This window comes from Solanum dulcamara, chromosome 4, assembly GCF_947179165.1.
Source record: "Solanum dulcamara chromosome 4, daSolDulc1.2, whole genome shotgun sequence".
Classification (NCBI taxonomy): domain Eukaryota; kingdom Viridiplantae; phylum Streptophyta; class Magnoliopsida; order Solanales; family Solanaceae; genus Solanum; species Solanum dulcamara.
The window spans coordinates 50,289,546-50,301,408 of NC_077240.1; positions in this window are offsets into that span (position 1 = coordinate 50,289,546).

An 11,863-nucleotide genomic window follows, 5' to 3' on the forward strand; every position below is an offset into this window, starting at 1 on the left:
ATTTTTAGTTATAGTTTTTAAAATACTTAATAGTAAAACGTTGATAAAAAATATATTGTAAGTGAATGTGAAGACTTGACAACAACAACAACAAGAAGATTGATTCTTGAAGAATAATTTATGTCTTTTAATTAATTAAAAAGTAGTAGTTAATTTAAAAGTCGTATGGAACCGATTGCTTTTTGAAGAATAAATTAAGTATTTTAAATTTTAATTTACAAGACTTAAATTTCACCCAGTGACTCGCCAAACCCTGCATAACTTTTTAAATATCATTTATGAATCCATCGCACCCTGCCATGTTCTGCCTGATTATCATTTTTATTTTGAAATATGATTAGGATTGAGAAAAATATACCTATAATCTGAAAACAAGATAAAACATCAGAACAAATATAACTTGAATAGGTTGATTATGGTTCTGAAAAGTACAATTTCTCAATTTATTTTATTAATTTTTGATATATTCTAAAGAAAATATATGTATGAGTTTATTTGGTACCTCGAAATCTGTAATTACAAAAGAACAAGCTTTTTGTAATCATGATCAATTTATTAATTGCATCTAAGTAACAAATTTATATTAATTAAAAATTTAAGCATTTTATATTGAACAATAACCTTATTTTTAATATTACCCGTTCTAAAAGTATTACAGTTATTTTAACAGAAAATATGCTTATCTGTATATTTTTATATATGAAATGTATTAACTATTTAATTGTGTATCTGAAAAATGAATATATTAGGGAAAAAAATAAGAAAATAAAAGAAAAGAATATTAGGAAAACAAATAAGAAAATAAAAGAAAAGAGGGGTGAGTGGAAGAGAAATGGTTAAAAAGTAAGAAACAATAAAAAATGGGCTCACTATCCAAGCGTCAAACAAACAATGGAGCCTGACACAACTATTGTTGGTTGTGCCTCTTTTATAATTAAATTTTCAAACTCACTTATTCATAGTAAAAAAAAAAAGTTAGGCATACTTGACTTGTGTTAGGGATATGAGTAGGGAGGGACCTATGGTTGATTCATTAATTATAGTTTGAGAGTTTGCAGATATATCTCTTGCTGATTTGCTTGGCCTTCCTCTGGATTGTGATATTGACTTCTCTATTGATATAGAGTTGGGTACTCATCCAATTTCCATCCCACCATACCGTATTTCCCCCGTAGAGCTCAAAGAGCTCAGTGTTCAGCTTCAGGATCTCTTGGATAAAGGATTTATTCGGCTTGGTGTATCGCATTGTGGTGCCCCTATCCTATTTGTTAAGAAGAAGGAAAGTACTATGTGGATGTGTATTAAATACAGGTAGTTGAAAAAGGTGAAAATGAAGAACCGTTACCCCATGCCTAGGATTGATGATCTATTTAACCAGCTTCAAGAGGTCATGGTATTTTGTAATATTGATTTGAGATCTGGCTACCACCAGTTGAAGATTGGGGTAATGGACTTCCTTAAGACCGTATTTAGGATATGTTACGACCACTATGAGTTCCTAATGATGTATTTTGAGTTGATTAACGCCCATGTTGCATTTATGGACTTGATGACTTGGTTATTTAGACCATACTTGTACTCATTTGTCATAGTCTTCATCGATGATATTCTGGTATACTCGCGGAGCTAGTACGAGCTTAAGAGCAGTGCTCCAGACTTTGAGAGATCAGCGACTTTATGCTAAGTTCTCAAAGTGCGAGTTTTGTCTTAAGTCCGTAGCATTCTTAGGGAACATGTTGTACAAGGATGGCATTATGGTAGATCAGGAGAAGATTGAGGCTATTCATAATTGGGCCACGCCCGCCTCTGTGACTGAGATGCGTAGGTTCATCGGATTGCCAAGGTACTGTAAACGCTTGGTTGAAGGGTTCTCTACTATAGCAGCACCTCTAACTTAGTTAACTCTCTATGATATTCCATTTGTGTGGTCGGAGTAGTGTGAGAGGAGCTTTTTGAGGCTCAAGGAGTTTCTTAGCACCGCTCATATATTGGCCCTTCCAATTGAGGGCGAGGTATTCAACATTTATCATGACGTATCCGGTGTTGGTTTGGGTATGTACTGATGCAGCAGGGTCGGGTTATTGCTTATATGTCGAGGCAGCTTAAGATGTATGAGAGCAACTACCCCACTCATGACTTGGAGTTGGCGGCGGTATTTTTTGCACTTAAGATTTTGAGGCACTCTTGTATGGAGTTCGATGCTAGATTTACACTGATCACAGAAGCCTTTAGTAGAATATGAGCTAGAGGGATCTTATTTCGAGGTAGCACCGCTGGATTAATATCTTGACGGAATGCAACCTCTCTATTCTCAACCATCCGGGGCAAGGCGAATGTAGTAGCAGATGCCTTGAGCCGGAAGGAAATAAGTATATGTATTCTAGCATTCCTTTATACTGCGGAGTGACCCGTAGCTTTGGACATCCAGTCCTTAGCTAACCAGATGATTCAACTTGATATCTGTTATACCCCGCACTCTTGGTACATGGGAACATTTATTTAGCTTCTCTAAAGTTACTATGTGATCCATGTTATTCATGACGTTATCAAATTACTCTAAGGAAGGGAGGATGTAACACCCCATATTTTGCATAGGCTAGTTCTATGTGAGTATTGATGGTTGGAAAGAGGTTTGGAAGGATATGAAAGGAGTTGGATGCCAAGTAGTGAGTCGTGGTAATCGACTTACTTGCGTAAGCTACCGATTTCGATATCTTACATAATTAAGCTACTTAATTACATATTGGATTAAGTAGCAAGGGTCACATAAGTTCTTAAAGTGAGACGAGATTACGAACCTATGAAAAAGAGTAAGTAGGTGATGCACCTACTTCAAGTGGACCCCACCAAGAGACGTGGCAGCAGCTGGTTGGTGCATGGATAAGGTAGACCTATAGAAGCTGGACACGTGTCACCTTTTGGGATGGACACATATCACCCTTAGGGGCTAACACGTGTCACCTTCAAAAGTGGTGTATAAATCCAAGTAATGACTAAGACATTGTTCTTAGTTCATCCTTTTCTTAACATTAGACTTAGAAAAAAAGAGAGAAAGAAAGAGAGTTCAAGCTATGACAACTTTCGTGCATGGCTGAAGCAAGGAGGGGCTTCAAGTCTTGCTCCGTAAATTAATTCTCTAAGGTAATCTTAACCCATTGGAAGGTGATTAGCTACGTGGGATTCGTCGTTGGGGCAGCAAGGAGGTTCAACGAGAAGTCCATCAACTTTCAGCCGAGTTGCGGCCAAGTTGCTAAGGTAGGGTTTTTTCCTTTCAAATTAGAATTAATGATGTTGTAATGGATAGATTAATTCGTATTAAGTAAAGTTGGAGGTAAGAAAATTACATAGTTATTGTTGATGTTGTAAATGGACAGAATTGAGGCCGTTCTAGTTGGATTAAAGTTTGGTTAGTGTTGTCGTTACTATGGTATTGTATTTGAAGGTAATTTTTATATGTTCAAGGGTTGTAAATATGGTTATAAATGATTATAAGTGCTGCTGTGCGCAGCCACATTATGATCCTTTCCGTGTGGTTGTGATTTTATGAAATAAAGATTGAAAATCGTATTTTGATGTCGTGGTTTTGGGTAGGCTGTTGTGGAACTTGTATTGAATAATGTTGAAGTAGTTTTATTGTATATGGATGGTGGTTGTTGTTATTGGTATGGCTGTAATAATCGAAGGGTAATTGGAAGTTCGGATAGGGCGAGTTATAGGGGAAATGCTGCCCGATTTCCGTTAACTTCTTAACTAATCAATATAGTAGTCGAGAAGTATGAATGAGGAAATGATTCCTATGGGTAATTGGTTGTAGATTTAGAAGCTGGAAAGTCGAAGTTTATTCATAATAGTGTGACTTTCGTGTTAAATAGGTTAAAGAGGTAACACGGCAAGCTTAGTTACAGTTGATCTATAACAGGTATGTAAAGCTATCCCACTTTTTTCTTGGCATGTGTTAGACATAAGTGATATATGATATGAGCTTTGGGGGTCATTCCATTCATAAATCTCCGAGTATGATTCATGACTCTTATCCACTTCTTGATGTTAGAACTCGTACAATAATTGAGTTATTGCCTCTCAAGTCTTCTATATGATGGAAAGTAGTAAGTATGTAAAGTTATCCCTCCTTTCTTTTGGCATGTCTTAGATATAAGTAAGGAATGATATGTATATAAAATTTGGGGTAATTCCGTTCATGAGCTTTGAGTGTACTTCATGATTCTTATTCACTTCTTGATATTACAATTCTCAAGTGATTGAGCCTCCCCCTCCAGTTTTTGGTACGTTGGATAATAGTCGATATATACCCATTTCTATTCTTAGGGACTTTATGATAATTAGTGTTCAGACTTCTATAAGATGTTTCATACTATAGTGACATATGACTATGATTCTTGAGGCTCTTTGACATACTTTATGTTGATATTCAAGGGACGTCTAATATGTATCCGAGTTTTACATGCATGTATATATATTATATTATATATGGATCGGATCGTACGTTCCTCGGCACTAACATGTTATATTATATATATGGATTGAGCCGTACGTTCCTCGGCACTATTATATTATGTATGGATCGGGCCGTACGTTCCTCGACACTAACATGTTATATATATATGGATCGGGCCGGATGTGCCTCGGCTATCACAACCCAACCCCATAGGCCGTGACTGGGGTCTGACTTGGACACCTATATCCATACCTATCGGATGTAGTCAATCTGAACTACGAACAGTATGCTTACTTACATAAGGCTTCCATTACATAATAACATTCACAATACATCGTGTAGACGCAACTAAACAAAACTTACAAACAACCCACAAACATATATATCTATAGACCTCTAAGAGTGTCAGTGATATCATATGGCGGGAAAGGGCCTCCGTCGTACCCCTGAATGAACGAATATATACATCAAAAGATCAGTACCAAAAATCTGGGCTCCGGCACAATGAAGCACTTTCAAAATCACTTAGTGGAAATCCTAAGCTGCCAGATCCTCTGTCATGACCTAACCTTGTGGGCCATGACTATTACCCAAACTGGACACTCGTATATACACTTGTTATCTATAATCAATCAGCAACTAAACATGATAGGGGACTTATACGGGCAGAACATCGCCTTAAAACTGTCATATATATATATATATATATATATATATCAAAACCACCTGTCTCCTGGGAAGTCACAATCGTCAAAAAGTAACATAGTACGTAAGCCGATAAGTCTGCCACTACACATCACATTCCAAAATATACATGTATATACGCAAGACGACAAGGCTGCCACTATGAATAGGAACGTTCCAAAATATATGTCATACTAGTACAGCTGGGTAACATCTATATATCACCCACATATATGTCTACAGACCTCTAAGAACATCAATAGTAACATATGACGGGACAGGGCTCCGCTGTAGCTGTAACCATGGATAAATAAATATATATATATCAAAATATCTATACCGAAATTCTAGGGTCTGGTACAATGGAGCACTTCCAAAATAGCTGAATGGAAATCCTAAGCTAGCGGATCCCCAAAATGAATATCTGTACCTGCGGGCATTAAACACAGCCCCTTCGAAGAAAGGGGTCAGTACAATATATGTACTGAGTATATAAAGAATAACATATCATAAATGAGATCACATATGAAGTAGAGATTCAGGAGACAAGTATGATACTCAAGAAATCAATGTACCTGTGCCTTATGAAATAAAATCATGCATGATTATATCATATATCATATCCGGCTCATTATGGACTCGGTGAATCTGTCATATACATCTAGTGTATCTAAGAATACGAGGTTCTTTGGAATTTATGCATTCGTTGTCCGTTGATTTCATATGGATCATGCCAAAAGAAAGAAGGTATAGGCTTTACATACCTTTAGCGTTTATACATATATTATGCTCAATATTATCTCAACCTATATTAAAACATTAAGCACTATGGTTAAGCTATGGATAGGAATAAAACGTACTCTATCGTTAGTAGGTTATTTCTAAAAGAATTAGACAACACCTCCCCTATACCGATCACTTTCTCCACTTCTAAACCAGCCATATAATAATAAAGTAATATGAACAATCCAAAATAATAACATAAAATAAGATTTATTATTGACAATAAGCCTAGAATGTTGCCACCCGAATTATGTTACCAAAACAGTAAGTTCGGAAAGCCGAGTACCTCAAGTTGTATCTAAATTTTGAAATTAAAAACAGCAAAACTGGATTGATGACCTTCATGAAACTTTTAGATATATGTCTTAAGTTTTCAATTCAAAAGAAATCAATTCAAAACTCATTTTTTACAAAAATATCATCAAAATACTAACAGCTATACATGAGGGATATTTCAATCAAGAATCTGGACAGAACTTGTCTTATGATTCATCCTCTTTTTTTGACATACTAACAGAAGATATAGGCTCCAACATAAATATAAGATTTGTAGGTACGTGTATTAGATTGCCAAAAAATATTTATTTTCTAAAATCAAAGGTCTACACAATGATATATTCAAGAATTACTACAAGCTAGGCAATTCCAAAAATGGATATGAACACTTACAATCTCCATACACCTTATTCCCCCAAATTCAAGAACAAAAACTCATCAATCAACATCAAAACAATATCTACCATTATTATACATCCTCAATAAGCTAATTCCATCCATTTAGTCCACCTAAACCAGCCCCTTAACCCATAAATCTCAACAAATCACTAAATAAATTTATAACGCTATTTTCTCCATTCTAATCCATTAGAACTCTAAATAAACTTGTTAACAATGAAAATGGAACTTTAATATTACCTAAAATGTGCAAAAACCATATTAACATTCCTTCTTGGCTGATTGTTATCTCAAATTGAAGGCAACGCGATGTACAACACTTTTCTCTTCATGAGCTTCAGATTTCGGGACTTGGATTTTGGTCGGATTTGGTGTTTCTCCCTAAGATCTTCCTCTCTCTCTATCTCTCTGGAAATTTCTGGATATTTCTTTTTTTTATAATGAAGTAGTTAGCTTAAAATATCCCTTAAATGATGTGGGTATTGGGCCTGACTCGAGTTGGAATCGAGTTGGGCCGAATACACTATTTAGCTTGAATTTTCTACCTTAAAACATCCATATCTCCTTATCCCTATGTCATCTCTAAACCCATAACCTATGGTTGGAAAGATATTTCAATTTTATACAACTTTTATTTTGAGAGTTTTCCTAAATTACCAAATGCTAAATGGGTTATGACCTCCCGAAGTCAGCTTACCTAAAAATGTGACTTTAAGAGAAAATATTTGATGACTTCTACTTTGATTTGGCTCAAGGTTCGTTCTTGAGATATCTTTTAATTCACATATATTATCCATATAACTTGTCATTTACAACAAATCATGCCATTTTAAAATTCAAAATTAAAAGTCCTTGAATTTATATCCGTTAGCTCACGAATAGTCCAAGATGCAAAAATATGGAATATAACATTCTTGCCCCCTTTAGAACATTCGTCCTCGAATGTTAAACCAGCCTCATAAAATCTTATACGAAACTTGGGGGAATATTTTTTTTTGCAACAACATATAGTTTTATCTATCAATCAATATAATTAACCTAGAGGTTTAGATTAACTGTAGGCATAGAGAACAAGTGAGGATACTTATCCTTCATCTCCTCCTTGTATTACCAAGTTATCTCTTCTCTATTTTTATTTTACCACAATACTTTGACGGAAGCCACATCCTTAGTACGTAACCTTCTGACTTGGCGTCAAGTATAGCTATAGGGTTTTCCTCATAAGACAGCTTCTCTGTTACCTGGATATCATCCACAGGGAATACTTTAGAAGGATCACCAATACATTTGGGAAGCATCGACACGTGAAAGACAGGGTGCACTACTTCCAAATTAGATGGTAAGTCCAACTCATAGGTAACCTTTTCTATTCTACGAATAACCTAATAAGGGCCAATGTATCACGGGCTAAGCTTCCCTTTCTTACCGAATCTCATTACCCCCTTCATAGGTGACACCTTCAAAAACACCCAATCACTAACCTAAAACTCTAAGGGTCGACGTCGATTATCTGCATATGATTTCTATCGACTCTGGGCTGCTAATAACCTTTCCCAAATAAGCTTTACCTTATCAATAGCTTGTTGAATCATATCAGGTCTGATTAACTTAGCCTCACCAACATCAAACTAGACAATAGGTGACCTGCACTTCCTTCCATATAAAGCCTCATACGGTGCCATCTGGATGCTAGAATGGTAGCTATTATTCTAGGCAAACTCAATAAATGGCAAATGATCATCCAACTTTATCCAAAGTCAATAATATAGTCCCGTAACATATCTTCTAGTGTCTAAATAGTACATTTAGCCTGCCCATTAGTTTGAGGGTGAAATACTGTACTAAGATTTGTTTGTGTTCCCAATCCCTTCTGAAATGATCTCCAGAAGCTAGCTGTAAATTGAGCCCCTCTGTCTGAGATAATAGATGTGGGAATCCCATGAAGTCTTTCTATCTCTTTGATATATAACCTTGCATAGTCGTCTGCTGAATATGTAGTTCTAACTGAAAGAAAGTGGGCTAATTTTGTCAGCCTATCTATAATCACCCATATGGAATCATACTTCCGTAAAGTGAGAGGTAGGCCTGTAATAAAATCCATATTAATTGCTTCCCAATTCCAAGTCGGGATTTCCATCTCTTGTAATAGTCTGCTAGGCTTCTAATACTCAATTTTAATCTATTGGAAATTTGGGCATTGGGCTACAAACACTTCTATGTCCTTCTTCATGCCATTCCACTAGTATAAACATCTAAGGTCATGATACATCTTTGTCGACCCTTGATAAAAATAATACCGGGCATAGTGTGCCTCTCCATGCTTCAGATTAATATGACTGATAAGGAAGATGCTAAATCTCCAAAGAGCAGTGAACAAAACCAGGGTGCAGTAGCTCAGCTTCTGAACAATAAAAGTACTCTATCTTTGAGTAAAAAGAAGAGAGATGCTATTAAAAAGAAATTTGTTCAGGACATGAAATCTGGACAACCAAGTGTGAACTATGTTCTTGTGCCAGAACAAGCAAGCATACATGTGACCCCTCTACAAATTCAAGATACATCTAATGAGAATTATGCACTTAGAAAAGGAGACATCTCAAAGGATTTAACTGATGAGTACAGGGTCACTCATTCTGAAGTTGAGGATGATGCTGACCAAAGGGAGGAAACAAACCCGGAAGATCAAATAAAAGCCTTTAGAACCACTATGGAAGTTTTGTTGCAGAAGGAAAAGCAGCAGGTCAATGAGGAAAATGATCCATCTTCAACAAGTAAACAAACAAAGAAGAAGAATAAGAAAAGTACCATCACCAGTTCTGATAATGTTGCTTTCAAAAGCAACATCAACACAAGGTCTAAATCCCACAAACTTTGATGATTAGTACAATTTGCTGGAATGCAAGGAGTATTAATACTCAAGGCGCCTTAGACAGACTTCAAAAACTCAAGGATTATCACAACCTATCCATGTTAATAATTCTGGAACCATTTGCAAATCAATCACAGCTCAACCACTACAGAAATCAATTGAGAATAGACAGTGCCATCCATAATCCCAATAACAAGATTTGGTTGTTTTGGAATCAGGATGTGGACTGCTCTATTATAGATCAAGATGAACAGCAAGTTACTTGTGAAATCAAACATGTGGCTAATCCTAATTCCCATATTATTACCTTTGTTTATGCCAAGTGTAAGGATTACATGAGAAGGAGCCTCTGGGATAAGATGCTGCAGTATGCTAACACAAACAAACCATGGTGCACTATTGGAGACTTTAATGTGATCACAGATGTTGAAGAAAAACTAGGAGGGCAACCATACAATATGAACAAAAGTTTTAAGTTCATAAGTGTAATTGAAGCATGTGGTCTCACTGATTTGGGCTTCCATGGGCAGAATTTTACATGGTGCAACAACAGGGACATGGAAGCTAGAATATGGAAGAGGTTGGACAGGGCCATGGTGAATGATAGGGGGTTAGAGATAATGCCTATGACTACCATGACTCATCTTGCTTCTACAGGTTCAGACCACTGTCCTCTTTTACTTGAATGCAAGGAGACTCACAGTAATCCTATAAAATACTTCAAGTTCCTTAATTGCTGGGTGGAGAATGAGTCCTTTTTAGACACTGTTAGAGCCTGCTGGGAAGAATCTATTGAAGGTAATCCAATGAGAATATTCCATATGAAACTTAAGAGGGTGGCAAACACTCTTAGCACTTGGTCAAGACAACAGTATGGAGACATATATGAAGCTGTCAAGGATTTTGAACAGAAGGTACAATAAGCAGAAGAGGCTATCATCCAACACAATTCTGAAAGTAATAGGAGCAAGCTTAATCAGGTGAATGCTCAGTACATTAGATATTTGAAGATAGAGCATTCCATCCTTAAGCAAAAAACTCAGCTTCAGTGGTTTAAGGATGGAGATGCCAACTCCAAATATTTTCATGCTATCATCAGAGGAAGAAGAAGAAGATTATTTATTCATAAAATCACTGATGACCAAGAAAACACCATTCAAGGTGATCAAAACATAGCTATTGCTGCCTGTGAATACTTTGAGAAGATCTTTACTGGAAAAGAGGATTTGATCAATGAAGATATCCTAAAATGCATACCCAATACCATCACAGCTCAGCAAAACCAAATTCTTAATGCTATGCCTACCAAGGAGGAGTTGAAAGTTGCTGTATTTTCTCTCAGTGATGTGTCTTCTACAGGTCCTGATGGATTTAATGGCAAATTCTTCCATACTTGTTGGGATATTATTAGTGAAGATTTGTTAAACTTAGTAAAGTACTTTTGTTGTGGACATTCTATTCCCAAGTTCATCACACATGGTTGTTTGGTTCTACTCCCAAAAGTAGACCATCCTAATAAACTTTCATATTTCAGGCCTATATCACTCAGCAACTTCACCAATAAAGTGATTTCTAAAGTCCTTTACCTCAGACTAGCCCCAATTCTCCCTCAGGTAATCTCTGAAAATCAGTCTGGGTTTGTATAGGGAAGAAGCATTTCTGAAAATATTATGTTAGCACAAGAGATCATTCATGGCATCAAAAAACCAAAGATTGGAGACAATGTTGTTATCAAACTAGACATGGCCAAAGCCTATGACAGGGTGTCTTGGTCATTTATATGTCTAGTTATGAGAAGAATAGGTTTTGGAGATGTATTTATTGACATGGTTTGGAGGTTAATGGCTAATAACTAGTACTCAGTTATTGTGAATGGAGGTAGGCATGGTTTCTTTCATTCTACAAGAGGCCTCAAACAGGGAGATCCTTTGTCTCCAACCCTATTTATTTTAGGTGCTGAGGTGCTGTCAAGACTACTCAACAACCTTCATCAACACTATTTGTACACAGGCTTTCACATGGAGAAGAAGGGTCTTTCAATTAATCACCTGAGCTTTGCTGATGATGTAATTATTTTCACTTCAACCTCCAACTTTTCCCTCAAGCTGATCATGAAGACTATGCAGCTATATGAACACACATCAGGACAGCTTATTAACAAAAAAAAGAGTTAATGTATGATCCCTCTGAATACTGATCTAGCTATTATTGAAAGGGTAACTTCTATCACTGGTTTCAAATCAACTCATAGCCTTATTACCTATTTAGGATGTCCCTTATATATTGGGGGTCAAAGAATTATTTACTTTACTAGTATGGTCTCCAAAGTGATCTCCAGGATTAGAGGATGGCAGACCAAAATATTGAGCTATGGGGGAAGAGCAACTCTTATTAAG